Raw genomic sequence first — 23,359 nt, 5'->3', positions numbered from 1 at the left:
ACTGAAAAAACGAGCCTGCCAGGACTTGAACCTGGAATCTTCTGCTCCGTAGGCAGACGCGTTATCCATTGCGCCACAAGCCCCTGCAGCAACATTATGATGAAAACCAAATAATAGAAGCGTTTGAAATAAACTTTAAAACGAGGTTGCCAGAATTCGAACCTGGAATCTTCTGCTCCGTAGGCAGACGCGTTATCCGTTGCGCCATAAACCCTTGCAGTAACTGTATGATGGAAAACCAAATAATAGAAGCGTTTTAAATTAACAGAAAAAACGAGCTTGCCAGGATTCGAACCTGGAATCTTCTGCTCCCAGGCAGACGCGATATCCGTGGCGCCACAAGCCCACGCGGAAACAATGTGATGAAAAACCAAATAATAGAAGCATTTTAAATAAACTTTGAAAACGAGCTTGAAAGGATCCGAACTTGGAATCTTCTGCTCCGTAGGCAGACGCGTTATCCATTGCGCCACAAGCCCTTGAAGTAAACAAATGATGGAAAACCAAATAATAGAAGCGTTTTAAATAATGTGAAGAAACGAGCCTATCAGGACTCGAACCTGGAATCTTCTGCTCCGTAGGCTGACGCGTTATCCAATGCGCCACAAGCCCTTGCAGTAAAGTTTTGATGGAACATAAAATAATAGAAGCGTTTTAAAAAACGTTAAGGACGAGCTTGCCAGAATTCGAACCTGGAATCTTCTGCTCCGTAGGCAGACGCGTTATCCGTTGCGCCACAAGCCCTTGCAGTAACTATATGATGAAAAACCAAATAATAGAAGCGTTTTAAATAAACTGAAAAAACCAACTTGCCAGGGTTCGAACGTGGAATCTTCTGCTCCGTAGGCAGACGCGTTATCCATTGCGCCACAAGCCCTTGCAGTAACAATGTGATGGAAAACCAAATAATAGAAGCGTTTTAAATAAACTTTAAAACGAGCTTGCCAGGATTCGAACCTGGAATCTTCTGCTCCTTAGGCAGACGCGTTATCCGTTGCGCCACAAACCCTTGCAGTTAAAATTTGATGGAAAACCAAATAATAGAAGCGTTTTAAATAAATTGAAAAAACGACCTTGCCAGGATACGAACTCGGAATCTTCAGCTCCGTAGGCAGACGCGTTATCCATTGCGCCACAAGCTCTCACAGTAACAATATGATGGAAAACCAAATAATAGAAGCGTTTTAAATATGATGAAGAAACGAGCCTGCCAGGACTCGAACTTGGAATCTTCTGCTCCGTAGGCAGACGCGTTATCCATTGCGCCACAAGCCCTGCAGTAACAATATGATGAAAACCAAATAATAGAAGCGTTTTAAATAAACTGAAAAACCCAACTTGCCAGGGTTCGAACCTGGAATCTTCTGCTCCGTAGACAGACGCTTTATCCATTGCGCCAAAAGCCCATGCAGTAACAATGTGATGGAAAACCAAATAATAGAAGCGTTTTAAATAAACTTTAAAACGAGCTTGCCAGGATTCGAACCTGGAATCTTCTGCTCCTTAGGCAGACGCGTTATCCGTTGCGCCACAAACCCTTGCAGTTAAAATTTGATGGAAAACCAAATAATAGAAGCGTTTTAAATAAATTGAAAAAACGACCTTGCCAGGATACGAACTCGGAATCTTCAACTCCGTAGGCAGACGCGTTATCCATTGCGCCACAAGCTCTCACAGTAACAATATGATGGAAAACCAAATAATAGAAGCGTTTTAAATATGATGAAGAAACGAGCCTGCCAGGACTCGAACTTGGAATCTTCTGCTCCGTAGGCAGACGCGTTATCCATTGCGCCACAAGCCCTGCAGTAACAATATGATGAAAAACCAAATAATAGAAGCGTTTTAAATAAACTGAAAAACCCAACTTGCCAGGGTTCGAACCTGGAATCTTCTGCTCCGTAGGCAGACGCTTTATCCATTGCGCCAAAAGCCCATGCAGTAACAATGTGATGGAAAACCAAATAATAGAAGCGTTTTAAATAAACTTTAAAACGAGCTTGCCAGGATTCGAACCTGTAATCTTCTGCTCCGTAGGCAGACGCGTTATCCGTTGCGCCACAAACCCTTGCAGTTAAAATTTGATGGAAAACCAAATAATAGAATCGTTTTAAATAAATTGAAAAAACGACCTTGCCAGGATACGAACTTGGAATTTTCTGCTCCGTAGGCAGACGCGTTATCCATTGCGCCACAAGCTCTCACAGTAACAATATGATGGAAAACCAAATAATAGAAGCGTTTTAAATATGATGAAGAAACGAGCCTGCCAGGACTCGAACTTGGAATCTTCTGCTCCGTAGGCAGACGCGTTATCCATTGCGCCACAAGCCCTGCAGTAACAATATGATGAAAAACCAAATAATAGAAGCGTTTTAAATAAACTGAAAAACCCAACTTGCCAGGGTTTGAACCTGGAATCTTCTGCTCCGTAGGCAGACGCGTTATCCGTTGCGCCACAAACCCTTGCAATTAAGATATGATGGAAAACCAAATAATAGAAGCGTTTTAAATAAATTGAAAAAACGACCTTGCTAGGATACGAACTCGGAATCTTCAACTCCGTAGGCAGACGCGTTATCCATTGCGCCACAAGCTCTCACAGTAACAATATGATGGAAAACCAAATAATAGAAGCGTTTTAAATATGATGAAGAAACGAGCCTGCCAGGACTCGAACTTGGAATCTTCTGCTCCGTAGGCAGACGCGTTATCCATTGCGCCACAAGCCCTGCAGTAACAATATGATGAAAAACCAAATAATAGAAGCGTTTTAAATAAACTGAAAAACCCAACTTGCCAGGGTTTGAACCTGGAATCTTCTGCTCCGTAGGCAGACGCGTTATCCGTTGCGCCACAAACCCTTGCAGTTAAGATATGATGGAAAACCAAATAATAGAAGCTTTTTAATAAACTGAAAAAACGAACTTGCAAGGATGCGAACCTGGAATCTTCTGCTCCGTAGGCAGACGCGTTATCCGTTGCGCCACAAGCCCTGCAGTAACAATATGATGAAAAACCAAATAATAGAAGCGTTTTAAATAAACTGAAAAACCCAACTTGCCAGGACTCGAACTTGGAATCTTCTGCTCCGTAGGCAGACGCGTTATCCGTTGCGCCACAAACCCTTGCAGTTAAAATTTGATGGAAAACCAAATAATAGAAGCGTTTTAAATAAACTTTAAAACGAGCTTGCCAGGATTCGAACCTGTAATCTTCTGCTCCGTAGGCAGACGCGTTATCCGTTGCGCCACAAACCCTTGCAGTTAAAATTTGATGGAAAACCAAATAATAGAATCGTTTTAAATAAATTGAAAAAACGACCTTGCCAGGATACGAACTTGGAATTTTCTGCTCCGTAGGCAGACGCGTTATCCATTGCGCCACAAGCTCTCACAGTAACAATATGATGGAAAACCAAATAATATAAGCGTTTTAAATAATATGAAGAAACGAGCCTGCCAGGACTCGAACCTGGTATTTTCTGCTCCGTAGGCTGACGCGTTATCCATTGCGCCAAAAGCCCTTGCAGTAACAATGTGATGGAAAACCAAATAATAGAAGCGTTTTCAATAAACTTTAAAACGAGCTTGCCAGGATTCGAACCTGGAATCTTCTGCTCCGTAGGCAGACGCGTTATCCATTGCGCCACAATCCCTTGCATTTAAAATAAGATGGAAAACCAAATAATAGATACGTTTTGAATAAATTGAAAAAAAGAGCTTGCTAGGATTCGAACTTGGAACCTTCTGCTCCGTAGGCAGACGCGTTATCCGTTGCGCTACAAGCCCTTGCAGTAACTATATGATGAAAAACCAAATAATAGAAATGTTTTAAATAAACTGAAAAAACGATCTTGCCAGGGTTCGAACCTGGAATCTTCAGCTCCGTAGGCAGACGCGTTATCCGTTGCGCCACAAGCCCTTGCATTATTATGTGATGGAAAACCAAATAATAGAAGCGTTTTAAATAAACTGAAAAAACGAGCCTGCCAGATTTCGAACTTGGAATCTTCTGCTCCGTAGGCAGACGCATTATCCATTGCGCCACAAGCCCCTGCAGCAACAATATGATGAAAAACAAATAATAGAAGCGTTTTAAATAAACTTTAAAACGAGCTTGCCAGGATTCGAACCTGGAATCTTCGGCTCCGTAGGCAGACGCGTTATCCATTACGCCACAATCCCTTGCAGTTAAAATAAGATGGAAAACCAAATAATAAAAGCGTTTTAAATAAATTGAAAAAAGAGCTTGCCATGATTCGAACTTGGAACCTTCTGCTATGTAGGCAGACGCGTTATCCGTTGTGCTACAAGCCCACGCAGAAACAATATGATGAAAAACCAAATAATAGAAGCATTTTAAATAAACTTTGGAAATGAGCTTGCCAGGATCCGAACCTGGAATCTTCTGTTCCGTAGGCAGACGCGTAATCCGTTGCGCCACAAGCCCAAGCAGTAACGAAATGATGAAAAACCATATAAAAGAAGCGTTTTAAATAAACTTTAAAACGAGCTCGCCAGGATCCGAACCTGGAATCTTCTGCTCCGTAGGCAGACGCGTTATCCGTTGCGCCACAAACCTTTGCTGTTAACATATGATAGAAAATCAAATAATAGAGGCATTTTAAATAAACGGAAAAAACGAACTTACCATGATTCGAACCTGGAATCTTCTGCTCCGTAGGCAGACGCGTTATCCGTTGCGCCACAAGCCCACGTAGTAACAACATGATGAAAATTCATATAATAGAAGCGTTTTAAATAAACTTTAAAAATGAGCTTGCCAGGATTCGAATCTGAAATCTTCTGCTCCGTAGGAAGACGCGTTATCCGTTGCGCCACAAACCCTTGCAGTTAGTATATGATGGAAAACCAAATAATAGAAGCTTTTTAAATAAACTGAAAAAACGAACTTGCCATGATTCGAACCTGGAATCTTCTGCTCCGTAGGCAGACACGTTATCCGTTGCGCCACAAGTCCACACAGAAACCAAATGATGAAAAACCAAATAATAGAAGCATTTTAAATAAACTTTAAAAACGAGCTTGCCAGGATTCGAACATGGAATTTTCTGCTCCGTAGGCAGACGCGTTATCCGTTGCACCACAAGCCCAAGCAGTAGCCCAATGATGAAAAAACATATAATAGAAGCGTTTTAAATAAACTTTAAAACTAGCTCGCCAGGATCCGAACCTGGAATCTTTTGCTCCGTAGGCAGACGCGTTATCCGTTGCGCCACGTACCCTTGCAGTTAATATATGATGGAAAACCAAATAATAGAAGCTTTTTAAATAAACTGAAAAAACGAACTTGCAAGGATGCGAACCTGGAATCTTCTGCTCCGTAGGCAGACACGTTATCCGTTGCGCCACAATTCCACACAGAAACAAAATGATGAAAAACCAAATAATAGAAGCATTTTAAATAAACTTTAAAAACGAGCTTGCCAGGATTCGAACATGGAATTTTCTGCTCCGTAGGCAGACGCGTTATCCGTTGCGCCACAAGCCCTGCAGTAACAATATGATGAAAAACCAAATAATAGAAGCGTTTTAAATAAACTGAAAAACCCAACTTGCCAGGGTTCGAACCTGGAATCTTCTGCTCCGTAGGCAGACGCTTTATCCATTGCGCCACACGCCCACGAAGTAACAATTTGATGAAAAACCATATAATAGAAGCGTTTTAAATAAACTTTAAAAATCAGCTTGCCAGGATTCGAACCTGGAATCTTGTGCTCCGTAGGCAGACGCGTTATCCGTTGCGCCACAAGCCCACGGAGAAACAATAAGATGAAAAACACAATAATAGAAGCATTTTAAATAAACTTTAAAAACGAGCTTGCCAGGATTCGAACCTGGAATCTTCTGCTCCGTAGGCAGACGCGTTATCCGTTGCGCCACAAGCCCACGCAGAAACAATATGATGAAAAACCAAATAATAGAAGCATTTTAAATAAACTTTGGAAATGAGCTTGCCAGGATCCGAACCTGGAATCTTCTGTTCCGTAGGCAGACGCGTAATCCGTTGCGCCACAAGCCCAAGCAGTCACCAGATGATGAAAAACCATATAAAAGAAGCGTTTTAAATAAACTTTAAAACGAGCTCGCCAGGATCCGAACCTGGAATCTTCTGCTCCGTAGGCAGACGCGTTATCCGTTGCGCCACAAACCTTTGCTGTTAACTTATGATAGAAAATCAAATAATAGAGGCATTTTAAATAAACGGAAAAAACGAACTTACCATGATTCGAACCTGGAATCTTCTGCTCCGTAGGCAGACGCGTTATCCGTTGCGCCACAAGCCCACGTAGTAACAACATGATGAAAATTCATATAATAGAAGCGTTTTAAATAAACTTTAAAAATGAGCTTGCCAGGATTCGAACCTGAAATCTTCTGCTCCGTAGGAAGACGCGTTATCCGTTGCGCCACAAACCCTTGCTTTTGATATATGATGGAAAACCAAATAATAGAAGCTTTTTAAATAAACTGAAAAAACGAACTTGCCAGGATTCGAACCTGGAATCTTCTGCTCCGTAGGCAGACGCGTAATCCGTTGCGCCACAAACCCTTGCTGTTAACATATGATGGAAAACCAAATAATAGAGGCATTTTAAATAAACGGAAAAAACGAACTTACCATGATTCGAACCTGGAATCTTCTGCTCCGTAGGCAGACGCGTGATCCGTTGCGCCACAAGCCCAAGCAGTAGCCAAATGATGAAAATTCATATAATAGAAGCGTTTTAAATAAACTTTAAAAATGAGCTTGCCAGGATACGAACCTGAAATCTTCTGCTCCGTAGGAAGACGCGTTATCCGTTGCGCCCCAAACCCTTGCAGTTAATATATGATGGAAAACCAAATAATAGAAGCTTTTTAAATAAACTGAAAAAACGAACTTGCTAGGATTCGAACCTGGAATCTTCTGCTCCGTAGGCAGACGCGTAATCCGTTGCGCCACAAACCCTTGCTGCTAACATATGATGGAAAACCAAATAATAGAGGCATTTTAAATAAACGGAAAAAACGAACTTACCATGATTCGAACCTGGTATCTTCTGCTCCGTAGGCAGACGCGTTTCCCGTTGCGCCCCAAACCCTTGCAGTTAATATATGATGGAAAACCAAATAATAGAAGCTTTTTAAATAAACTGAAAAAACGAACTTGCTAGGATTCGAACCTGGAATCTTCTGCTCCGTAGGCAGACGCGTAATCCGTTGCGCCACAAACCCTTGCTGCTAAGTTATGATGGAAAACCAAATAATAGAGGCATTTTAAATAAACGGAAAAAACGAGCTTGCCAGGATTCGAACCTGGAATCTTCTGCTCCGTAGGCAGACGCGTTATTCGTTGCGCCACAAACCCTTGCAGTTGAATTCGATGGAAAACCAAATAATAGAAGCGTTTTAAATAAATTGAAAAAACGACCTTGCCAGGATACGAACTTGGAATCTTCTGCTCCGTAGGCCGACGCGTTATCCATTGCGCCACAAGCTCTCACAGTAACAATATGATGGAAAACCAAATAATAGAAGCGTTTTAAATAATATGAAGAAACGAGCCTGCCAGGACTCGAACCTGGAATCTTCTGCTCCGTAGGCAGACGCGTTATCCATTGCGCCACAAGCCCTTGCAGTAACGTTTTGATGGAACATAAAATAATAGAAGCGTTTTAAATAAATTGAAAAAACGACCTTGCTAGGATACGAACTTGGAATCTTCTGCTCCGAAGGCCGACGCGTTATCCATTGCGCCACAAGCTCTCACAGTAACAATATGATGGAAAACCAAATAATATAAGCGTTTTAAATAATATGAAGAAACGAGCCTGCCAGGACTCGAACCTGGTATTTTCTGCTCCGTAGGCTGACGCGTTATCCATTGCGCCAAAAGCCCTTGCAGTAACAATGTGATGGAAAACCAAATAATAGAAGCGTTTTCAATAAACTTTAAAACGAGCTTGCCAGGATTCGAACCTGGAATCTTCTGCTCCGTAGGCAGACGCGTTATCCGTTGCGCCATAAACCCTTGCAGTAACTGTATGATGGAAAACCAAATAAAAGAAGCGTTTTAAATTAACAGAAAAAACGAGCTTGCCAGGATTCGAACCTGGAATCTTCTGCTCCCAGGCAGACGCGATATCCGTGGCGCCACAAGCCCACGCGGAAACAATATGATGAAAAACCAAATAATAGAAGCATTTTAAATAAACTTTTAAAACGAGCTTGCCAGGATTCGAACTTGGAATCTTCTGCTCCGTAGGCAGACGCGTTATCCATTGCGCCACAAGCCCTTGAAGTAACGTTTTGATGGAACATAAAATAATAGAAGCGTTTTAAAAAACGTTAAGGACGAGCTTGCCAGAATTCGAACCTGGAATCTTCTGCTCCGTAGGCAGACGCGTTATCCGTTGCGCCACAAGCCCTTGCAGTAACAATATGATGAAAAACCAAATAATAGAAGCGTTTTAAATAAACTGAAAAAACCAACTTGCCAGGATTCGAACCTGGAATCTTCTGCTCCTTAGGCAGACGCGTTATCCGTTGCGCCACAAACCCTTGCAGTTAAAATTTGATGGAAAAACAAATAATAGAAGCGTTTTAAATAAATTGAAAAAACGACCTTGCCAGGATACGAACTCGGAATCTTCAGCTCCGTAGGCAGACGCGTTATCCATTGCGCCACAAGCTCTCACAGTAACAATATGATGGAAAACCAAATAATAGAAGCGTTTTAAATATGATGAAGAAACGAGCCTGCCAGCACTCGAACCTGGAATCTTCTGCTCCGTAGGCAGACGCGTTATCCATTGCGCCACAAGCCCTTGAAGTAACGTTTTGATGGAACATAAAATAATAGAAGCGTTTTAAAAAACGTTAAGGACGAGCTTGCCAGAATTCGAACCTGGAATCTTCTGCTCCGTAGGCAGACGCGTTATCCGTTGCGCCACAAGCCCTTGCAGTAACAATATGATGAAAAACCAAATAATAGAAGCGTTTTAAATAAACTGAAAAAACCAACTTGCCAGGATTCGAACCTGGAATCTTCTGCTCCTTAGGCAGACGCGTTATCCGTTGCGCCACAAACCCTTGCAGTTAAAATTTGATGGAAAAACAAATAATAGAAGCGTTTTAAATAAATTGAAAAAACGACCTTGCCAGGATACGAACTCGGAATCTTCAGCTCCGTAGGCAGACGCGTTATCCATTGCGCCACAAGCTCTCACAGTAACAATATGATGGAAAACCAAATAATAGAAGCGTTTTAAATAAACTGAAAAACCCAACTTGCCAGGGTTTGAACCTGGAATCTTCTGCGCCTTAGGCAGACGCGTTATCCGTTGCGCCACAAATCCTACCAGTTAATATATGATGGAAAACCAAATAATAGAAGCTTTTTAAATAAACTGAAAAAACGAACTTGCAAGGATGCGAGCCTGGTATCTTCTGCTCCGTAGGCAGACACGTTATCCGTTGCGCCACAAGTCCACGCAGAAACAATATGATGAAAAACCAAATAATAGAAGCATTTTAAATAAACTTTAAAAACGATCTTGCCCGGATTCGAACATGGAATTTTCTGCTCCGTAGGCAGACGCGTTATCCGTTGCGCCACAAGCCCTGCAGTAACAATATGATGAAAAACCAAATAATAGAAGCGTTTTAAATAAACTGAAAAACCCAACTTGCCAGGGTTCGAACCTGGAATCTTCTGCTCCGTAGGCAGACGCTTTATCCATTGCGCCAAAAGCCCTTGCAGTAACAATGTGATGGAAAACCAAATAATAGAAGCGTTTTAAATAATGTGAAGAAACGAGCCTATCAGGACTCGAACCTGGAATCTTATGCTCCGTAGGCAGACGCTTTATCCATTGCGCCACAAGCCCTTGCAGTAGCAATATGATGGAAAACCAAATAATAGAAGCGTTTTAAATAAACTTTAAAAACGAGCTTGAAAGGATCCAAACCAGGAATCTTCTGCTCCGTAGGCAGACGCGTTATCCATTGCGCCACAAGCTCTCACGGTAACAATATGATGGAAAACCAAATAATAGAAGCGTTTTAAATATGATGAAGAAACGAGCCTGCCAGGACTCGAACCTAGAATCTTCTGCTCCGTAGGCAGACGCGTTATCCATTGCGCCACAAGCCCTTGCACTAACGTTTTGATGGAACATAAAATAATAGAAGCGTTTTAAAAAACGTTAAGAACGAGCTTGCCAGGATTCGAACCTGGAATCTTCTGCTCCGTAGGCAGACGCGTAATCCGTTGCGCCACAAACTCTTGCTGTTAAGATATGATGAAAAACCAAATAATAGAAGCGTTTTAAAAAAAACTTTAAAAATGAGCTTGCCAGGATTCGAACCTGGAATCTTCTGCTCCGTAGGCAGACGCGTTATCCGTTGCGCCACAAACCCTTGCAGTTAATATATGATGGAAAAAAATTAATAGAAGCTTTTTAAACAAACTGAAAAAACGAGCTTGCCAGGATTCGAACCTGGAATCTTCTGCTCCGTAGGCAGACGCGTAATCCGTTGCGCCACAAGCCCTTGCAGGTAATATATGATGGAAAACCAAATAATAGAAGCTTTTTAAATAAACTGAAAAAACGAACTTGCCAGGATGCGAACCTTTAAACTTCTGCTCCGTAGGCATACACGTTATCCGTTGCGCCACAAGCCCACGCAGAATCAGTATGATGAAAAACCAAATAATAGAAGCATTTTAAATAAACTTTAAAAACGAGCTTGCCAGGATCCGAACCTGGAATCTTCTGCTCTGAAAGCAGACGCGTTATCCGTTGCGCCACAAACCCTTGCAGTTAAAATTTGATGGAAAACCAAATAATAGAAGCGTTTTAAATAAATTGAAAAAACGACCTTGCAAGGATACGAACTCGGAATCTTTTGCTCCGTAAGCAGACGCGTTATCCATTGCGCCACAAGCTCTCACAGTAACAATATGATGAAAAACCATATAATAGAAGCGTTTTAAATAAACTTTAAAACGAGCTTGCCAGGGTTCGAACCTGGAATCTTCTGCTCCGTAGGCAGACGCGTCATCCGTTTCGCCACAAGCCCTTGCAGTAACAACATGATGAAAAACCAAATAAAAGAAGCGTTTTAAATAAACTGAAAAAACCAACTTGCCAGGGTTCGAACCTGGAATCTTCTGCTCCGTAGGCAGACGCGTTATCCATTGCGCCACAAGCCCTTGCAGTAAAAATGTGATGGAAAACCAAATAATAGAAGCGTTTTAAATAAACTTTATAACGAGCTTTCCAGGATTCGAACCTGGAATCTTCTGCTCCGTAGGCAGACGCGTTATCCGTTGCGCCACAAACCCTTGCATTTAATATATGATGAAAAACCAAATAATAGAAGCATTTTAAATAAACTGAAAAAACGAACTTGCCAGGATGCGAACCTGGAATCTTCTGCTCCGTAGGCATACACGTTATCCGTTGCGCCACAAGCCCACGCAGAAACAATATGATGAAAAACCAAATAATAGAAGCATTTTAAATAAACTTTAAAAACGAGCTTGCCAGGATTCGAACCTGGAATCTTCTGCTCCGTAGGCAGACGCGTTATCCGTTGCGCCACAAGCCCTGCAGTAACAATATGATGAAAAACCAAATAATAGAATCGTTTTAAATAAACTGAAAAACCCAACTTGCCAGGGTTCGAACTTAGAATCTTCTGCTCCGTAGGCAGACGCGTTATCCTTTGCGCCAAAAGCCCTTGCAGTAACAATGTGATGGAAAACCAAATAATAGAAGCGTTTTAAATAAACTTTAATACGAGCTTGCCAGGATTTGAACCTGGAATCTTCTGCTCCGTAGGCAGACTCGTTATCCGTTGCGCCACAAACCCTTGCAGTTAAAATTTGATGGAAAACCTAATAATAGAAGCGTTTTAAATAAATTGAAAAAATGACCTTGCCAGGATACGAACTCGGAATCTTGTGCTCCATAAGCAGACGCGTTATCCATTGCGCCACAAGCTCTCACAGTAACAATATGATAAAAACCATATAATAGAAGCGTTTTAAATAAACTTTAAAACGAGCTTGCCAGGGTTCGAACCTGGAATCTTCTGCTCCGTAGGCAGACGCGTCATCCGTTGCGCCACAAGCCCTTGCGGTAACAACGTGATGAAAAACCAAATAAAAGAAGCGTTTTAAATAAACTGAAAAAACCAACTTGCCAGGGTTCGAACCTGGAATCTTCTGCTCCGTAGGCAGACGCGTTATCCATTGCGCCACAAGCCCTTGCAGTAAAAATGTGATGGAAAACCAAATAATAGAAGCGTTTTAAATAAACTTTATAACGAGCTTTCCAGGATTCGAACCTGGAATCTTCTGCTCCGTAGGCAGACGCGTTATCCGTTGCGCCACAAACCCTTGCATTTAATATATGATGAAAAACCAAATAATAGAAGCATTTTAAATAAACTGAAAAAACGAACTTGCCAGGATGCGAACCTGGAATCTTCTGCTCCGTAGGCATACACGTTATCCGTTGCGCCACAAGCCCACGCAGAAACAATATGATGAAAAACCAAATAATAGAAGCATTTTAAATTAGAATTTAAAAACGAGCTTGCCAGGATTCGAACCTGGAATCTTCTGCTCCGTAGGCAGACGCGTTATCCGTTGCGCCACAAGCCCTGCAGTAACAATATGATGAAAAACCAAATAATAGAATCGTTTTAAATAAACTGAAAAACCCAACTTGCCAGGGTTCGAACTTAGAATCTTCTGCTCCGTAGGCAGACGCGTTATCCTTTGCGCCAAAAGCCCTTGCAGTAACAATGTGATGGAAAACCAAATAATAGAAGCGTTTTAAATAAACTTTAATACGAGCTTGCCAGGATTCGAACCTGGAATCTTCTGCTCCGTAGGCAGACGCGTTATCCGTTGCGCCACAAACCCTTGCAGTTAAAATTTGATGGAAAACCTAATAATAGAAGCGTTTTAAATAAATTGAAAAAATGACCTTGCCAGGATACGAACATGGAATTTTCTGCTCCGTAGGCAGACGCGTTATCCATTGCGCCACAAGCTCTCACAGTAACAATATGATGGAAAACCAAATAATAGAAGCGTTTTAAATATGATGAAGAAACGAGCCTGCCAGCACTCGAACCTGGAATCTTCTGCTCCGTAGGCAGACGCGTTATCCATTGCGCCACAAGCCCTGCAGTAACAATATGATGAAAAACCAAATAATAGAAGCGTTTTAAATAAACTGAAAAACCCAACTTGCCAGGGTTTGAACCTGGAATCTTCTGCGCCTTAGGCAGACGCGTTATCCGTTGCGCCACAAATCCTACCAGTTAATATATGATGGAAAACCAAATAATAGAAGCTTTTTAAATAAACTGAAAAAACGAACTTGCAAGGATGCGAGCCTGGTATCTTCTGCTCCGTAGGCAGACACGTTATCCGTTGCGCCACAAGTCCACGCAGAAACAATATGATGAAAAACCAAATAATAGAAGCATTTTAAATAAACTTTAAAAACGATCTTGCCCGGATTCGAACATGGAATTTTCTGCTCCGTAGGCAGACGCGTTATCCGTTGCGCCACAAGCCCTGCAGTAACAATATGATGAAAAACCAAATAATAGAAGCGTTTTAAATAAACTGAAAAACCCAACTTGCCAGGGTTCGAACCTGGAATCTTCTGCTCCGTAGGCAGACGCTTTATCCATTGCGCCAAAAGCCCTTGCAGTAACAATGTGATGGAAAACCAAATAATAGAAGCGTTTTAAATAATGTGAAGAAACGAGCCTATCAGGACTCGAACCTGGAATCTTATGCTCCGTAGGCAGACGCTTTATCCATTGCGCCACAAGCCCTTGCAGTAGCAATATGATGGAAAACCAAATAATAGAAGCGTTTTAAATAAACTTTAAAAACGAGCTTGAAAGGATCCAAACCAGGAATCTTCTGCTCCGTAGGCAGACGCGTTATCCATTGCGCCACAAGCCCTTGATGTACAAATGATGGAAAACCAAATAATAGAAGCGTTTTAAATAATGTGAAGAAACGAGCCTATCAGGACTCGAACCTGGAATCTTCTGCTCCGTAGGCAGACGCGTTATCCGTTGCGCCACAAACCCTTACAGTTAAAATTCGATGGAAAACCAAATAATAGAAACGTTTTAAATAAATTGAAAAAACGACCTTGCCAGGATACGAATTCGGAATCTTCAGCTCCGTAGGCAGACGCGTTATCCATTGCGCCACAAGCTCTCACGGTAACAATATGATGGAAAACCAAATAATAGAAGCGTTTTAAATATGATGAAGAAACGAGCCTGCCAGGACTCGAACCTAGAATCTTCTGCTCCGTAGGCAGACGCGTTATCCATTGCGCCACAAGCCCTTGCACTAACGTTTTGATGGAACATAAAATAATAGAAGCGTTTTAAAAAACGTTAAGAACGAGCTTGCCAGAATTCGAACCTGGAATCTTCTGCTCCGTAGGCAGACGCGTAATCCGTTGCGCCACAAACTCTTGCTGTTAAGATATGATGAAAAACCAAATAATAGAAGCGTTTTAAAAAAAACTTTAAAAATGAGCTTGCCAGGATTCGAACCTGGAATCTTCTGCTCCGTAGGCAGACGCGTTATCCGTTGCGCCACAAACCCTTGCAGTTAATATATGATGGAAAAAAATTAATAGAAGCTTTTTAAACAAACTGAAAAAACGAGCTTGCCAGGATTCGAACCTGGAATCTTCTGCTCCGTAGGCAGACGCGTTATCCATTGCGCCACAAGCCCTGCAGTAACAATATGATGAAAAACCAAATAATAGAAGCGTTTTAAATAAACTGAAAAACCCAACTTGCCAGGGTTTGAACCTGGAATCTTCTGCGCCTTAGGCAGACGCGTTATCCGTTGCGCCACAAATCCTACCAGTTAATATATGATGGAAAACCAAATAATAGAAGCTTTTTAAATAAACTGAAAAAACGAACTTGCAAGGATGCGAGCCTGGTATCTTCTGCTCCGTAGGCAGACACGTTATCCGTTGCGCCACAAGTCCACGCAGAAACAATATGATGAAAAACCAAATAATAGAAGCATTTTAAATAAACTTTAAAAACGATCTTGCCCGGATTCGAACATGGAATTTTCTGCTCCGTAGGCAGACGCGTTATCCGTTGCGCCACAAGCCCTGCAGTAACAATATGATGAAAAACCAAATAATAGAAGCGTTTTAAATAAACTGAAAAACCCAACTTGCCAGGGTTCGAACCTGGAATCTTCTGCTCCGTAGGCAGACGCTTTATCCATTGCGCCAAAAGCCCTTGCAGTAACAATGTGATGGAAAACCAAATAATAGAAGCGTTTTAAATAATGTGAAGAAACGAGCCTATCAGGACTCGAACCTGGAATCTTATGCTCCGTAGGCAGACGCTTTATCCATTGCGCCACAAGCCCTTGCAGTAGCAATATGATGGAAAACCAAATAATAGAAGCGTTTTAAATAAACTTTAAAAACGAGCTTGAAAGGATCCAAACCAGGAATCTTCTGCTCCGTAGGCAGACGCGTTATCCATTGCGCCACAAGCCCTTGATGTACAAATGATGGAAAACCAAATAATAGAAGCGTTTTAAATAATGTGAAGAAACGAGCCTATCAGGACTCGAACCTGGAATCTTCTGCTCCGTAGGCAGACGCGTTATCCGTTGCGCCACAAACCCTTACAGTTAAAATTCGATGGAAAACCAAATAATAGAAACGTTTTAAATAAATTGAAAAAACGACCTTGCCAGGATACGAATTCGGAATCTTCAGCTCCGTAGGCAGACGCGTTATCCATTGCGCCACAAGCTCTCACGGTAACAATATGATGGAAAACCAAATAATAGAAGCGTTTTAAATATGATGAAGAAACGAGCCTGCCAGGACTCGAACCTAGAATCTTCTGCTCCGTAGGCAGACGCGTTATCCATTGCGCCACAAGCCCTTGCACTAACGTTTTGATGGAACATAAAATAATAGAAGCGTTTTAAAAAACGTTAAGAACGAGCTTGCCAGAATTCGAACCTGGAATCTTCTGCTCCGTAGGCAGACGCGTAATCCGTTGCGCCACAAACTCTTGCTGTTAAGATATGATGAAAAACCAAATAATAGAAGCGTTTTAAAAAAAACTTTAAAAATGAGCTTGCCAGGATTCGAACCTGGAATCTTCTGCTCCGTAGGCAGACGCGTTATCCGTTGCGCCACAAACCCTTGCAGTTAATATATGATGGAAAAAAATTAATAGAAGCTTTTTAAACAAACTGAAAAAACGAGCTTGCCAGGATTCGAACCTGGAATCTTCTGCTCCGTAGGCAGACGCGTAATCCGTTGCGCCACAAGCCCTTGCAGATAATATATGATGGAAAACCAAATAATAGAAGCTTTTTAAATAAACTGAAAAAACGAACTTGCCAGGATGCGAACCTTTAAACTTCTGCTCCGTAGGCATACACGTTATCCGTTGCGCCACAAGCCCACGCAGAATCAGTATGATGAAAAACCAAATAATAGAAGCATTTTAAATAAACTTTAAAAACGAGCTTGCCAGGATCCGAACCTGGAATCTTCTGCTCTGAAAGCAGACGCGTTATCCGTTGCGCCACAAACCCTTGCAGTTAAAATTTGATGGAAAACCAAATAATAGAAGCGTTTTAAATAAATTGAAAAAACGACCTTGCCAGGATACGAACTCGGAATCTTTTGCTCCGTAAGCAGACGCGTTATCCATTGCGCCACAAGCTCTCACAGTAACAATATGATGAAAAACCATATAATAGAAGCGTTTTAAATAAACTTTAAAACGAGCTTGCCAGGGTTCGAACCTGGAATCTTCTGCTCCGTAGGCAGACGCGTCATCCGTTTCGCCACAAGCCCTTGCAGTAACAACATGATGAAAAACCAAATAAAAGAAGCGTTTTAAATAAACTGAAAAAACCAACTTGCCAGGGTTCGAACCTGGAATCTTCTGCTCCGTAGGCAGACGCGTTATCCATTGCGCCACAAGCCCTTGCAGTAAAAATGTGATGGAAAACCAAATAATAGAAGCGTTTTAAATAAACTTTATAACGAGCTTTCCAGGATTCGAACCAGGAATCTTCTGCTCCGTAGGCAGACGCGTTATCCGTTGCGCCACAAACCCTTGCATTTAATATATGATGAAAAACCAAATAATAGAAGCATTTTAAATAAACTGAAAAAACGAACTTGCCAGGATGCGAACCTGGAATCTTCTGCTCCGTAGGCATACACGTTATCCGTTGCGCCACAAGCCCACGCAGAAACAATATGATGAAAAACCAAATAATAGAAGCATTTTAAATAAACTTTAAAAACGAGCTTGCCAGGATTCGAACCTGGAATCTTCTGCTCCGTAGGCAGACGCGTTATCCGTTGCGCCACAAGCCCTGCAGTAACAATATGATGAAAAACCAAATAATAGAATCGTTTTAAATAAACTGAAAAACCCAACTTGCCAGGGTTCGAACTTAGAATCTTCTGCTCCGTAGGCAGACGCGTTATCCTTTGCGCCAAAAGCCCTTGCAGTAACAATGTGATGGAAAACCAAATAATAGAAGCGTTTTAAATAAACTTTAATACGAGCTTGCCAGGATTTGAACCTGGAATCTTCTGCTCCGTAGGCAGACTCGTTATCCGTTGCGCCACAAACCCTTGCAGTTAAAATTCGATGGAAAACCTAATAATAGAAGCGTTTTAAATAAATTGAAAAAATGACCTTGCCAGGATACGAACTCGGAATCTTGTGCTCCATAAGCAGACGCGTTATCCATTGCGCCACAAGCTCTCACAGTAACAATATGATAAAAACCATATAATAGAAGCGTTTTAAATAAACTTTAAAACGAGCTTGCCAGGGTTCGAACCTGGAATCTTCTGCTCCGTAGGCAGACGCGTCATCCGTTGCGCCACAAGCCCTTGCGGTAACAACGTGATGAAAAACCAAATAAAAGAAGCGTTTTAAATAAACTGAAAAAACCAACTTGCCAGGGTTCGAACCTGGAATCTTCTGCTCCGTAGGCAGACGCGTTATCCATTGCGCCACAAGCCCTTGCAGTAAAAATGTGATGGAAAACCAAATAATAGAAGCGTTTTAAATAAACTTTATAACGAGCTTTCCAGGATTCGAACCTGGAATCTTCTGCTCCGTAGGCAGACGCGTTATCCGTTGCGCCACAAACCCTTGCATTTAATATATGATGAAAAACCAAATAATAGAAGCATTTTAAATAAACTGAAAAAACGAACTTGCCAGGATGCGAACCTGGAATCTTCTGCTCCGTAGGCATACACGTTATCCGTTGCGCCACAAGCCCACGCAGAAACAATATGATGAAAAACCAAATAATAGAAGCATTTTAAATAAACTTTAAAAACGAGCTTGCCAGGATTCGAACCTGGAATCTTCTGCTCCGTAGGCAGACGCGTTATCCGTTGCGCCACAAGCCCTGCAGTAACAATATGATGAAAAACCAAATAATAGAATCGTTTTAAATAAACTGAAAAACCCAACTTGCCAGGGTTCGAACTTAGAATCTTCTGCTCCGTAGGCAGACGCGTTATCCTTTGCGCCAAAAGCCCTTGCAGTAACAATGTGATGGAAAACCAAATAATAGAAGCGTTTTAAATAAACTTTAATACGAGCTTGACAGGATTCGAACCTGGAATCTTCTGCTCCGTAGGCAGACGCGTTATCCGTTGCGCCACAAACCCTTGCAGTTAAAATTTGATGGAAAACCTAATAATAGAAGCGTTTTAAATAAATTGAAAAAATGACCTTGCCAGGATACGAACTTGGAATTTTCTACTCCGTAGGCAGACGCGTTATCCATTGCGCCACAAGCTCTCACAGTAACAATATGATGGAAAACCAAATAATAGAAGCATTTTAAATAAACTTTAAAAACGAGCTTGCCAGGATTCGAACCTGGAATCTTCTGTTCCGTAGGCAGACGCGTTATCCGTTGCGCCACAAGCCCTGCAGTGACAATATGATGAAAAACCAAATAATAGAAGCTTTTTAAATAAACTGAAAAAACGAACTTGCCAGGATGCGAACCTGGAATCTTCTGCTCCGTAGGCATACACGTTATCCGTTGCGCCACAAGCCCACGCAGAAACAATATGATGAAAAACCAAATAATAGAAGCATTTTAAATTAACTTTAAAAACGAGCGTGCCAGGATTCGAACCTGGAATCTTCTGCTCCGTAGGCAGACGCGTTATCCGTTGCGCCACAAGCCCTGCAGTAACAATATTATGAAAAACCACATAATAGAAGCGTTTTAAATAAACTGAAAAACCCAACTTGCCAGGGTTCGAACCTAGAATCTTCTGCTCCGTAGGCAGACGCGTTATCCTTTGCGCCAAAAGCCCTTGCAGTAACAATGTGATGGAAAACCAAATAATAGAAGCGTTTTAAATAAACTTTAATACGAGCTTGACAGGATTCGAACCTGGAATCTTCTGCTCCGTAGGCAGACGCGTTATCCGTTGCGCCACAAACCCTTGCAGTTAAAATTTGATGGAAAACCTAATAATAGAAGCGTTTTAAATAAATTGAAAAAATGACCTTGCCAGGATACGAACTTGGAATTTTCTACTCCGTAGGCAGACGCGTTATCCATTGCGCCACAAGCTCTCACAGTAACAATATGATGGAAAACCAAATAATAGAAGCATTTTAAATAAACTTTAAAAACGAGCTTGCCAGGATTCGAACCTGGAATCTTCTGTTCCGTAGGCAGACGCGTTATCCGTTGCGCCACAAGCCCTGCAGTGACAATATGATGAAAAACCAAATAATAGAAGCTTTTTAAATAAACTGAAAAAACGAACTTGCCAGGATGCGAACCTGGAATCTTCTGCTCCGTAGGCATACACGTTATCCGTTGCGCCACAAGCCCACGCAGAAACAATATGATGAAAAACCAAATAATAGAAGCATTTTAAATTAACTTTAAAAACGAGCGTGCCAGGATTCGAACCTGGAATCTTCTGCTCCGTAGGCAGACGCGTTATCCGTTGCGCCACAAGCCCTGCAGTAACAATATTATGAAAAACCACATAATAGAAGCGTTTTAAATAAACTGAAAAACCCAACTTGCCAGGGTTCGAACCTAGAATCTTCTGCTCCGTAGGCAGACGCGTTATCCTTTGCGCCAAAAGCCCTTGCAGTAACAATGTGATGGAAAACCAAATAATAGAAGCTTTTTAAATAAACTGAAAAAACGTGATTGCCAGGATTCGAATCTGTTATCTTCTGCTCCGTAGGCAGACGCGTTATCCGTTGCACCACAAGCCCACGCAGTAACCGAATGATGAAAAACCATATAATAGAAGCGTTTTAAATAAACTTTAAAAATGAGCTTGCCAGGATTCGAACTTGAAATCTTCTGCTCCGTAGGCAGACGCGTTATCCATTGCGCCACAAGCCCTTGCAGTAACAATATGATGGAAAATCAAAAATTAGAAGTGTTTTAAATAAACGTTAAAAGTGAGCTTGCCAGGACTCGAACCGGTAATCTTCTGCTCCGTAGGCAGACGCGTTATCCGTTGCACCACAAGCCCTTACGTTAATATATGATGGAAAACCAAATAAAAGAATTTTTTAAAATAAACTGAAAAAACGAGCCTGCCAGGACTCGAACCTGGAATCTTCTGCTCCGTAGGCAGACGCGTTATCCATTGCGCCACAAGCCCTTGCAGTAACAATATGACGGAACACCAAATAATAGAAGCGTTTTAAAAAAAACGTTATAAACGAGCTTGCCAGGATTCGGACCTGGAATCGTCTGCTCCGTAGGCAGACGCGTTATCCGTTGCGCCACAAACCCTTGCAGTTAAAATATGATGGAAAACCAAATAATAAAGAAGCGTTTTAAATAAATTGAAAAAACGAGCTTGCCAGGATACGAACTTGGAATCTTCTACTCCGTAGGCAGACGCGTTATCCATTGCGCCACAAGCTCTCTCAGTAAGAATATGATGGAAAACCAAATAATAGAAGCTTTTTAAATAAACTTTAAAACGAGCTTGCCAGGATTCGAACCTGGAATCTCCTGCTCCGTAGGCAGACGCGTAATCCATTGCGCCACAAACCCTTGCCGTTAACATATGATGAAAAACCAAATAATAGAGGCATTTTAAATAAACGGAAAAAACGAACTTGCCATGATTCGAACCTGGAATCTTCTGCTCCGTAGGCAGACGCGTCATCCGTTGCACCACAAGCCCACGCAGTAACCAAATGATGAAAAACCATATAATAGAAGCGTTTTAAATAAACTTTATAACGAGCTCGCCAGGATTCGAACCTGGATTCTTCTGCTCCGTAGGCAGACTCGTTATCCGTTGCGCCACAAACCCTTGCAGTTACTGTATGATGGAAAACAAAATAATAGAAGCATTTTAAATAAACAGGAAGAACGAGCTCTCAAGGATTCGAACCTGGAATCTTCTGCTCCGTAGGCAGACGCGTAATCCATTGCGCCACAAACTCTTGCCGTTAACATATGATGAAAAACCAAATAATAGAGGCATTTTAAATAAACGGAAAAAACGAACTTGCCATGATTCGAACCTGGAATCTTCTGCTCCGTAGGCAGACGCGTCATCCGTTGCACCACAAGCCCACGCAGTAACCAAATGATGAAAAACCATATAATAGAAGCGTTTTAAATAAACTTTATAACGAGCCTGCCAGGATTCTAACCTGTAATCTTCTGCTCCGTAGGCAGACGCGTTATCCGTTGCGCCACAAACCCTTGCAGTTACTGTATGATGGAAAACAAAATAATAGAAGCATTTTAAATAAACTGAAAAAACCAACTTGCCAGGATTTGAACCTGGAATCTTCTACTCCGTAGGCAGACGCGTTATCCATTGCGCCACAAGCCCTTAAAGTAACACTATGATGGAAAACCAAATAATAGAAGCGTTTTAAATAATGTGAAGAAACGAGCCTGCCAGGACTCGAACCTGGAATCTTCTGCTCCGTAGGCAGACGCGTTATCCATTGCGCCACAAGCCCACGCAGTAAGCAAATGATGAAAAACCAAATAATAGAAGCGTTTTAAAAAAACGTTAAAAACGAGCTTGCCAGGATTCGAACGTGTAATCTTCTGCTCCGTAGGCAGACGCATTATCCGTTGCGCCACAAGCCCACGCAGTAATCAGATGATGAAAAACCAAATAATAGAAGCGTTTTAAATAAATTGAAAAAACGGGCTTGCCAGGATTCCAACTTGGATTCTTCTTCACCGTAGGCAGACGCGTTATCCGTTGCGCCACAAGCCCACGCAGTGACATTAAGATGGAAAACCAAATAATAGAAGCATTTTAAATAATCTGAAAAAACGACCTTACCAGGATTCGAACCGGGAAGCTTCTGCTCCGTAGGCAGACGCGTTATCCATTGCGCCACAAGCCCGCGCTGGCACAATATGATGGAAAACCAAATAATAGAAGCGTTTTAAATAAACCTAACCAATCTGAACTCTACATTTCACTTATACTCGCTTTGGCGGTAGATTTTATTTTTGATGTTCTGAAGTATTTTTTGGGTGACTATTTATCATTGGGCGACAGGGAAAGCGATGAATTGTCTTTTAATGACAGTTACATTTAAAAATACTAAAGCTACTTCAATAAATAAATAAATAAGTGTTGGTTATAAATTGTAAAATACTTTATTACAAGGAGGCAAATGTAAAGATTCGACAAACACCTAATTTGACAGATCTGTGTCGAGGATTATACTAATTTGCCAAAGCAAATCAATATCGCAAACTTTACCAAATTATGTGACTTTCAGAATTAGCCACTGTTTGCAAAACACACACTAATTTGCCCAGACCTTTTTGGCAAACTGATATTTTCAGATTTGATAATTTAAATGGTCATCCTGAGAAAAGTTTGTAAAAAGTCCTTGGCAAATTAGTATCTGATTTGCAAACTACGTTAATTTAAATAAGAAGTCTGGGTAAAGTTTCAAGAAAGTCCTTAAAAAATTAGAATCTGATTTTCAAATTTTTTGTTAGGAAATTGGAAGTATCGCTTAAGTTTGCCAACTATTGTTATTCAAATAGTTATTCTGGGCTAAGTTTGCTTAAAGGTCCTTATGAAATTAGTATCTGATTATCAAACTATGGTAGTTAGCAAAAATGGTCATGGAAAGTTAGTATGTGTTTTGCAATCAGTGGCTATTTCTGAAAGTCACATAATTTGGTAAAGTTTGCAAAATTTATTGGCTTTGGTAAATAAGTGTAACTCATTTACGACATAACACAAATA

General features: G+C 41.3%; 61 non-coding genes across 61 annotated transcripts; all 61 read right to left on the bottom strand.

The window, feature by feature from the left end:
• Positions 1-10: 10 nt before the first annotated feature.
• TRNAR-ACG (transfer RNA arginine (anticodon ACG)) lies at positions 11-83 on the bottom strand. Its single transcript has one exon. It is a non-coding gene; the product is annotated as a tRNA-Arg (tRNA).
• A 588-nt stretch (positions 84-671) lies between these two features.
• TRNAR-ACG (transfer RNA arginine (anticodon ACG)) lies at positions 672-744 on the bottom strand. The gene has a single exon. It is a non-coding gene; the product is annotated as a tRNA-Arg (tRNA).
• A 192-nt stretch (positions 745-936) lies between these two features.
• Positions 937-1,009, bottom strand: TRNAL-AAG (transfer RNA leucine (anticodon AAG)). Its single transcript has one exon. It is a non-coding gene; the product is annotated as a tRNA-Leu (tRNA).
• A 193-nt stretch (positions 1,010-1,202) lies between these two features.
• TRNAR-ACG (transfer RNA arginine (anticodon ACG)) lies at positions 1,203-1,275 on the bottom strand. The gene has a single exon. It is a non-coding gene; the product is annotated as a tRNA-Arg (tRNA).
• A 190-nt stretch (positions 1,276-1,465) lies between these two features.
• On the bottom strand, positions 1,466-1,538 carry TRNAL-AAG (transfer RNA leucine (anticodon AAG)). Its single transcript has one exon. It is a non-coding gene; the product is annotated as a tRNA-Leu (tRNA).
• A 193-nt stretch (positions 1,539-1,731) lies between these two features.
• Positions 1,732-1,804, bottom strand: TRNAR-ACG (transfer RNA arginine (anticodon ACG)). Its single transcript has one exon. It is a non-coding gene; the product is annotated as a tRNA-Arg (tRNA).
• Positions 1,805-1,995: 191 nt separating this feature from the next.
• Positions 1,996-2,068, bottom strand: TRNAR-ACG (transfer RNA arginine (anticodon ACG)). The gene has a single exon. It is a non-coding gene; the product is annotated as a tRNA-Arg (tRNA).
• Positions 2,069-2,261: 193 nt separating this feature from the next.
• TRNAR-ACG (transfer RNA arginine (anticodon ACG)) lies at positions 2,262-2,334 on the bottom strand. The gene has a single exon. It is a non-coding gene; the product is annotated as a tRNA-Arg (tRNA).
• Positions 2,335-2,659: 325 nt separating this feature from the next.
• On the bottom strand, positions 2,660-2,732 carry TRNAR-ACG (transfer RNA arginine (anticodon ACG)). Its single transcript has one exon. It is a non-coding gene; the product is annotated as a tRNA-Arg (tRNA).
• A 455-nt stretch (positions 2,733-3,187) lies between these two features.
• On the bottom strand, positions 3,188-3,260 carry TRNAR-ACG (transfer RNA arginine (anticodon ACG)). Its single transcript has one exon. It is a non-coding gene; the product is annotated as a tRNA-Arg (tRNA).
• A 325-nt stretch (positions 3,261-3,585) lies between these two features.
• TRNAR-ACG (transfer RNA arginine (anticodon ACG)) lies at positions 3,586-3,658 on the bottom strand. Its single transcript has one exon. It is a non-coding gene; the product is annotated as a tRNA-Arg (tRNA).
• A 193-nt stretch (positions 3,659-3,851) lies between these two features.
• TRNAR-ACG (transfer RNA arginine (anticodon ACG)) lies at positions 3,852-3,924 on the bottom strand. The gene has a single exon. It is a non-coding gene; the product is annotated as a tRNA-Arg (tRNA).
• Positions 3,925-4,644: 720 nt separating this feature from the next.
• Positions 4,645-4,717, bottom strand: TRNAR-ACG (transfer RNA arginine (anticodon ACG)). Its single transcript has one exon. It is a non-coding gene; the product is annotated as a tRNA-Arg (tRNA).
• Positions 4,718-4,910: 193 nt separating this feature from the next.
• TRNAR-ACG (transfer RNA arginine (anticodon ACG)) lies at positions 4,911-4,983 on the bottom strand. Its single transcript has one exon. It is a non-coding gene; the product is annotated as a tRNA-Arg (tRNA).
• Positions 4,984-5,839: 856 nt separating this feature from the next.
• Positions 5,840-5,912, bottom strand: TRNAR-ACG (transfer RNA arginine (anticodon ACG)). Its single transcript has one exon. It is a non-coding gene; the product is annotated as a tRNA-Arg (tRNA).
• A 325-nt stretch (positions 5,913-6,237) lies between these two features.
• On the bottom strand, positions 6,238-6,310 carry TRNAR-ACG (transfer RNA arginine (anticodon ACG)). Its single transcript has one exon. It is a non-coding gene; the product is annotated as a tRNA-Arg (tRNA).
• Positions 6,311-6,503: 193 nt separating this feature from the next.
• TRNAR-ACG (transfer RNA arginine (anticodon ACG)) lies at positions 6,504-6,576 on the bottom strand. The gene has a single exon. It is a non-coding gene; the product is annotated as a tRNA-Arg (tRNA).
• Positions 6,577-7,301: 725 nt separating this feature from the next.
• TRNAR-ACG (transfer RNA arginine (anticodon ACG)) lies at positions 7,302-7,374 on the bottom strand. The gene has a single exon. It is a non-coding gene; the product is annotated as a tRNA-Arg (tRNA).
• Positions 7,375-7,566: 192 nt separating this feature from the next.
• On the bottom strand, positions 7,567-7,639 carry TRNAR-ACG (transfer RNA arginine (anticodon ACG)). The gene has a single exon. It is a non-coding gene; the product is annotated as a tRNA-Arg (tRNA).
• A 325-nt stretch (positions 7,640-7,964) lies between these two features.
• On the bottom strand, positions 7,965-8,037 carry TRNAR-ACG (transfer RNA arginine (anticodon ACG)). The gene has a single exon. It is a non-coding gene; the product is annotated as a tRNA-Arg (tRNA).
• Positions 8,038-8,229: 192 nt separating this feature from the next.
• Positions 8,230-8,302, bottom strand: TRNAR-ACG (transfer RNA arginine (anticodon ACG)). The gene has a single exon. It is a non-coding gene; the product is annotated as a tRNA-Arg (tRNA).
• Positions 8,303-8,361: 59 nt separating this feature from the next.
• TRNAR-ACG (transfer RNA arginine (anticodon ACG)) lies at positions 8,362-8,434 on the bottom strand. Its single transcript has one exon. It is a non-coding gene; the product is annotated as a tRNA-Arg (tRNA).
• Positions 8,435-8,760: 326 nt separating this feature from the next.
• TRNAR-ACG (transfer RNA arginine (anticodon ACG)) lies at positions 8,761-8,833 on the bottom strand. Its single transcript has one exon. It is a non-coding gene; the product is annotated as a tRNA-Arg (tRNA).
• A 59-nt stretch (positions 8,834-8,892) lies between these two features.
• TRNAR-ACG (transfer RNA arginine (anticodon ACG)) lies at positions 8,893-8,965 on the bottom strand. The gene has a single exon. It is a non-coding gene; the product is annotated as a tRNA-Arg (tRNA).
• Positions 8,966-10,088: 1,123 nt separating this feature from the next.
• TRNAR-ACG (transfer RNA arginine (anticodon ACG)) lies at positions 10,089-10,161 on the bottom strand. Its single transcript has one exon. It is a non-coding gene; the product is annotated as a tRNA-Arg (tRNA).
• A 59-nt stretch (positions 10,162-10,220) lies between these two features.
• On the bottom strand, positions 10,221-10,293 carry TRNAR-ACG (transfer RNA arginine (anticodon ACG)). The gene has a single exon. It is a non-coding gene; the product is annotated as a tRNA-Arg (tRNA).
• Positions 10,294-10,354: 61 nt separating this feature from the next.
• On the bottom strand, positions 10,355-10,427 carry TRNAR-ACG (transfer RNA arginine (anticodon ACG)). The gene has a single exon. It is a non-coding gene; the product is annotated as a tRNA-Arg (tRNA).
• Positions 10,428-10,486: 59 nt separating this feature from the next.
• On the bottom strand, positions 10,487-10,559 carry TRNAR-ACG (transfer RNA arginine (anticodon ACG)). Its single transcript has one exon. It is a non-coding gene; the product is annotated as a tRNA-Arg (tRNA).
• A 458-nt stretch (positions 10,560-11,017) lies between these two features.
• On the bottom strand, positions 11,018-11,090 carry TRNAR-ACG (transfer RNA arginine (anticodon ACG)). The gene has a single exon. It is a non-coding gene; the product is annotated as a tRNA-Arg (tRNA).
• A 60-nt stretch (positions 11,091-11,150) lies between these two features.
• Positions 11,151-11,223, bottom strand: TRNAR-ACG (transfer RNA arginine (anticodon ACG)). Its single transcript has one exon. It is a non-coding gene; the product is annotated as a tRNA-Arg (tRNA).
• A 59-nt stretch (positions 11,224-11,282) lies between these two features.
• On the bottom strand, positions 11,283-11,355 carry TRNAR-ACG (transfer RNA arginine (anticodon ACG)). Its single transcript has one exon. It is a non-coding gene; the product is annotated as a tRNA-Arg (tRNA).
• Positions 11,356-11,548: 193 nt separating this feature from the next.
• Positions 11,549-11,621, bottom strand: TRNAR-ACG (transfer RNA arginine (anticodon ACG)). The gene has a single exon. It is a non-coding gene; the product is annotated as a tRNA-Arg (tRNA).
• Positions 11,622-12,076: 455 nt separating this feature from the next.
• Positions 12,077-12,149, bottom strand: TRNAR-ACG (transfer RNA arginine (anticodon ACG)). Its single transcript has one exon. It is a non-coding gene; the product is annotated as a tRNA-Arg (tRNA).
• A 60-nt stretch (positions 12,150-12,209) lies between these two features.
• TRNAR-ACG (transfer RNA arginine (anticodon ACG)) lies at positions 12,210-12,282 on the bottom strand. Its single transcript has one exon. It is a non-coding gene; the product is annotated as a tRNA-Arg (tRNA).
• A 59-nt stretch (positions 12,283-12,341) lies between these two features.
• On the bottom strand, positions 12,342-12,414 carry TRNAR-ACG (transfer RNA arginine (anticodon ACG)). Its single transcript has one exon. It is a non-coding gene; the product is annotated as a tRNA-Arg (tRNA).
• Positions 12,415-12,608: 194 nt separating this feature from the next.
• Positions 12,609-12,681, bottom strand: TRNAR-ACG (transfer RNA arginine (anticodon ACG)). The gene has a single exon. It is a non-coding gene; the product is annotated as a tRNA-Arg (tRNA).
• Positions 12,682-12,872: 191 nt separating this feature from the next.
• On the bottom strand, positions 12,873-12,945 carry TRNAR-ACG (transfer RNA arginine (anticodon ACG)). The gene has a single exon. It is a non-coding gene; the product is annotated as a tRNA-Arg (tRNA).
• A 193-nt stretch (positions 12,946-13,138) lies between these two features.
• Positions 13,139-13,211, bottom strand: TRNAR-ACG (transfer RNA arginine (anticodon ACG)). The gene has a single exon. It is a non-coding gene; the product is annotated as a tRNA-Arg (tRNA).
• A 1,120-nt stretch (positions 13,212-14,331) lies between these two features.
• TRNAR-ACG (transfer RNA arginine (anticodon ACG)) lies at positions 14,332-14,404 on the bottom strand. The gene has a single exon. It is a non-coding gene; the product is annotated as a tRNA-Arg (tRNA).
• Positions 14,405-14,597: 193 nt separating this feature from the next.
• On the bottom strand, positions 14,598-14,670 carry TRNAR-ACG (transfer RNA arginine (anticodon ACG)). Its single transcript has one exon. It is a non-coding gene; the product is annotated as a tRNA-Arg (tRNA).
• A 59-nt stretch (positions 14,671-14,729) lies between these two features.
• Positions 14,730-14,802, bottom strand: TRNAR-ACG (transfer RNA arginine (anticodon ACG)). The gene has a single exon. It is a non-coding gene; the product is annotated as a tRNA-Arg (tRNA).
• A 1,120-nt stretch (positions 14,803-15,922) lies between these two features.
• On the bottom strand, positions 15,923-15,995 carry TRNAR-ACG (transfer RNA arginine (anticodon ACG)). The gene has a single exon. It is a non-coding gene; the product is annotated as a tRNA-Arg (tRNA).
• A 193-nt stretch (positions 15,996-16,188) lies between these two features.
• TRNAR-ACG (transfer RNA arginine (anticodon ACG)) lies at positions 16,189-16,261 on the bottom strand. The gene has a single exon. It is a non-coding gene; the product is annotated as a tRNA-Arg (tRNA).
• Positions 16,262-16,320: 59 nt separating this feature from the next.
• Positions 16,321-16,393, bottom strand: TRNAR-ACG (transfer RNA arginine (anticodon ACG)). Its single transcript has one exon. It is a non-coding gene; the product is annotated as a tRNA-Arg (tRNA).
• Positions 16,394-16,851: 458 nt separating this feature from the next.
• On the bottom strand, positions 16,852-16,924 carry TRNAR-ACG (transfer RNA arginine (anticodon ACG)). The gene has a single exon. It is a non-coding gene; the product is annotated as a tRNA-Arg (tRNA).
• Positions 16,925-16,984: 60 nt separating this feature from the next.
• TRNAR-ACG (transfer RNA arginine (anticodon ACG)) lies at positions 16,985-17,057 on the bottom strand. The gene has a single exon. It is a non-coding gene; the product is annotated as a tRNA-Arg (tRNA).
• A 325-nt stretch (positions 17,058-17,382) lies between these two features.
• Positions 17,383-17,455, bottom strand: TRNAR-ACG (transfer RNA arginine (anticodon ACG)). Its single transcript has one exon. It is a non-coding gene; the product is annotated as a tRNA-Arg (tRNA).
• Positions 17,456-17,910: 455 nt separating this feature from the next.
• On the bottom strand, positions 17,911-17,983 carry TRNAR-ACG (transfer RNA arginine (anticodon ACG)). The gene has a single exon. It is a non-coding gene; the product is annotated as a tRNA-Arg (tRNA).
• A 60-nt stretch (positions 17,984-18,043) lies between these two features.
• On the bottom strand, positions 18,044-18,116 carry TRNAR-ACG (transfer RNA arginine (anticodon ACG)). The gene has a single exon. It is a non-coding gene; the product is annotated as a tRNA-Arg (tRNA).
• Positions 18,117-18,175: 59 nt separating this feature from the next.
• Positions 18,176-18,248, bottom strand: TRNAR-ACG (transfer RNA arginine (anticodon ACG)). The gene has a single exon. It is a non-coding gene; the product is annotated as a tRNA-Arg (tRNA).
• A 193-nt stretch (positions 18,249-18,441) lies between these two features.
• Positions 18,442-18,514, bottom strand: TRNAR-ACG (transfer RNA arginine (anticodon ACG)). The gene has a single exon. It is a non-coding gene; the product is annotated as a tRNA-Arg (tRNA).
• A 191-nt stretch (positions 18,515-18,705) lies between these two features.
• TRNAR-ACG (transfer RNA arginine (anticodon ACG)) lies at positions 18,706-18,778 on the bottom strand. Its single transcript has one exon. It is a non-coding gene; the product is annotated as a tRNA-Arg (tRNA).
• A 193-nt stretch (positions 18,779-18,971) lies between these two features.
• TRNAR-ACG (transfer RNA arginine (anticodon ACG)) lies at positions 18,972-19,044 on the bottom strand. Its single transcript has one exon. It is a non-coding gene; the product is annotated as a tRNA-Arg (tRNA).
• A 192-nt stretch (positions 19,045-19,236) lies between these two features.
• TRNAR-ACG (transfer RNA arginine (anticodon ACG)) lies at positions 19,237-19,309 on the bottom strand. Its single transcript has one exon. It is a non-coding gene; the product is annotated as a tRNA-Arg (tRNA).
• Positions 19,310-19,500: 191 nt separating this feature from the next.
• On the bottom strand, positions 19,501-19,573 carry TRNAR-ACG (transfer RNA arginine (anticodon ACG)). Its single transcript has one exon. It is a non-coding gene; the product is annotated as a tRNA-Arg (tRNA).
• Positions 19,574-19,766: 193 nt separating this feature from the next.
• On the bottom strand, positions 19,767-19,839 carry TRNAR-ACG (transfer RNA arginine (anticodon ACG)). The gene has a single exon. It is a non-coding gene; the product is annotated as a tRNA-Arg (tRNA).
• Positions 19,840-20,031: 192 nt separating this feature from the next.
• TRNAR-ACG (transfer RNA arginine (anticodon ACG)) lies at positions 20,032-20,104 on the bottom strand. The gene has a single exon. It is a non-coding gene; the product is annotated as a tRNA-Arg (tRNA).
• Positions 20,105-20,429: 325 nt separating this feature from the next.
• TRNAR-ACG (transfer RNA arginine (anticodon ACG)) lies at positions 20,430-20,502 on the bottom strand. The gene has a single exon. It is a non-coding gene; the product is annotated as a tRNA-Arg (tRNA).
• Positions 20,503-20,694: 192 nt separating this feature from the next.
• Positions 20,695-20,767, bottom strand: TRNAR-ACG (transfer RNA arginine (anticodon ACG)). The gene has a single exon. It is a non-coding gene; the product is annotated as a tRNA-Arg (tRNA).
• Positions 20,768-21,095: 328 nt separating this feature from the next.
• On the bottom strand, positions 21,096-21,168 carry TRNAR-ACG (transfer RNA arginine (anticodon ACG)). The gene has a single exon. It is a non-coding gene; the product is annotated as a tRNA-Arg (tRNA).
• Positions 21,169-22,024: 856 nt separating this feature from the next.
• On the bottom strand, positions 22,025-22,097 carry TRNAR-ACG (transfer RNA arginine (anticodon ACG)). Its single transcript has one exon. It is a non-coding gene; the product is annotated as a tRNA-Arg (tRNA).
• Positions 22,098-23,359: the final 1,262 nt, after the last annotated feature.

The sequence above is a fragment of the Leiobunum rupestre genome, chromosome 3 (genome assembly GCF_980474605.1).
Source record: "Leiobunum rupestre chromosome 3, qqLeiRupe1.1.hap1, whole genome shotgun sequence".
Classification (NCBI taxonomy): Eukaryota; Metazoa; Arthropoda; class Arachnida; order Opiliones; family Sclerosomatidae; genus Leiobunum; species Leiobunum rupestre.
This window is presented reverse-complemented; position numbering and strand designations above follow the sequence as displayed.